We start from the raw sequence: 2,102 nt of genomic DNA on the forward strand, positions 1-2,102 counted from the left end.
GTTGGAAATGCAAAGGTAGAAGTTTTGTAACAAGGAGGGGAGGCCTCTGGGACCATCAACGGAGAAGAGCCGAGAGCGGGACCCTACCCAGAGAAACAGAGATGCCTGAGATAGAGACATATGATGAAGTGGAGTGATGAAGCGACTGGGGACTGTGGAACCAGAGAAGGAAAGAGACTGTGGGCCGAAAACTGGGGGGAGGAGGGGAAAGTGTAGGGGGCGGGTTTCTGGGATATACCTTTTGGGTGGTTGATGATTCATGGAGCAGATTGGAACCATGGCAATGAGATGATAATACGATGGAATGAATGTGAAACTAAAATTCACCCATGTAAACTATCATATAATTCACAATAAAACATTAAAAAAAACCCTGCCAAAACCACTGTCCTGAGCAGCAGGGGAGGAGTCAGACTAACTGCATATACACAGGTTGTGTCCTCTGAAGAGCAGCATCAAGGAACACTCGTCTGGGTAAATAGACTTCAGTGAAGTAGCCAGTCCAAGTCACCAAAAAACAAGCCCCACAGGAAGAGAAGAATGTGAATATCCAAAGTTGCTATGATTTATTGTCTAAAATGTCCAGTTTTTAATTTTAAAAAGTTACAAGACATAGGAAGGAACAGAAAAATATGGCCCAAACACAGTGGAGGGGAGACAATAGAAGCTGCCTTTGTGAGGGCCTGAATGATGGATTAAAGAGCTTTGGTGGCACAGTGATAACTGAAAGATCAACATTTGAAACCTACCAGCTGCTGTGAGGGAGAAAAGACCTCATAGCCTGCTTCCTGCAAGATTATAGCCAAGGAAACCTTGTGGAGCAGTTCTACTCTGTGTTATAGAGTCACTGAGTCAGAATCAACTACAGCACACTAGCTTCAATGGCCAATTAAAAGAGAAGATTCCGTTAACTAAAATCAGGGATGAAAGGGCACATCACCAGTGGTTTTACAAAAGGAATTAAAAAGGAGTACTATGAATAACAAGTTACATAATAGGGAAAAAAATGAACACATTTCTAGAAAGACAAACTATTAAAACTGACTCAAAAAGAAATAGAAAACGTGATAGACGTAACAGGTAAAGAGATTGAGCTAGTAATTTGAAAACTGCAAAGAAAAACCCAAACCCGGGTGGCTTCAATGGTGAATTCTACCAGATACAAAGAATACATCATTTCTCAAAGGCTTCAGTATATCGGGAAACATTTAAGAGGAGGGAAGACTTTCTAACTCGGTCTGTGTGTTCAGTACTACCTAATCCCAACACCAGAAAACGGCATCACCATTACAAAGAAAATTATAGACCTATATTTACTACAAATAATGGACAAAAGATCCTTCACAAAATGCAAATCGAATTCCATACCATATGAAAAGTATTGCATAGCATATCTAGCCAGGTAGGATTTATCCCATGAATACATGTTTTGTTCACATAAAAATCCACTAGTGTAATAATGATGAACAGAAATCATATGATCATTTCATTTTTGCAGTAAAAGCAGTTGACTGTCCAAAGCTGTTTGATGATAAAAACCCAAGTAAGAAAAACCAACAGCTAACATCATACTGAATTCTTTCTCCCCTAACAAGACAAACATGTCTGCTTTCACTACTTTGATCATTGGACTGAAAGCTGTAGCTAGAGCAACTGGGCAAGAGAAATCATCCATATAGGAGAGGAGGAAGTCAAGCACTGCTGAGTCGGTTCCAACCCATAGTGACCCCTGTATAGGGTTTCCAAGGAGCGGCTGGTGAGTCCAGCACATTAACCCACAGTGCCACGCCAGGACTAAGAATCTGTATTTGTAGATGATATATGTAGAAAATCCTAAAGCATCCACTAAAAAGCCTTTGAAACAAAGTCAGCAAGGTTGCATGATATAAGAGTAATATATAAAAATCATACTTTTATACACCAGCATTGACCAGAAAGTGAAATTAAAAAAGCAATTTCATTTATCATAACATCAAAAATAATAAATCTAAGAAAAGAATTTAAAGTCTTGTATTCTAAAAACTAAAAAGCAATGAAAGAAACTTTGTTGTTAATTGCCATCTAATCGGTTCTGACTCATAGTAACCCTGTATAGGATTCCC

This window comes from Chrysochloris asiatica, unplaced genomic scaffold (assembly GCF_000296735.1).
Source record: "Chrysochloris asiatica unplaced genomic scaffold, ChrAsi1.0 scaffold00150, whole genome shotgun sequence".
In the NCBI taxonomy this organism is placed as follows: domain Eukaryota; kingdom Metazoa; phylum Chordata; class Mammalia; order Afrosoricida; family Chrysochloridae; genus Chrysochloris; species Chrysochloris asiatica.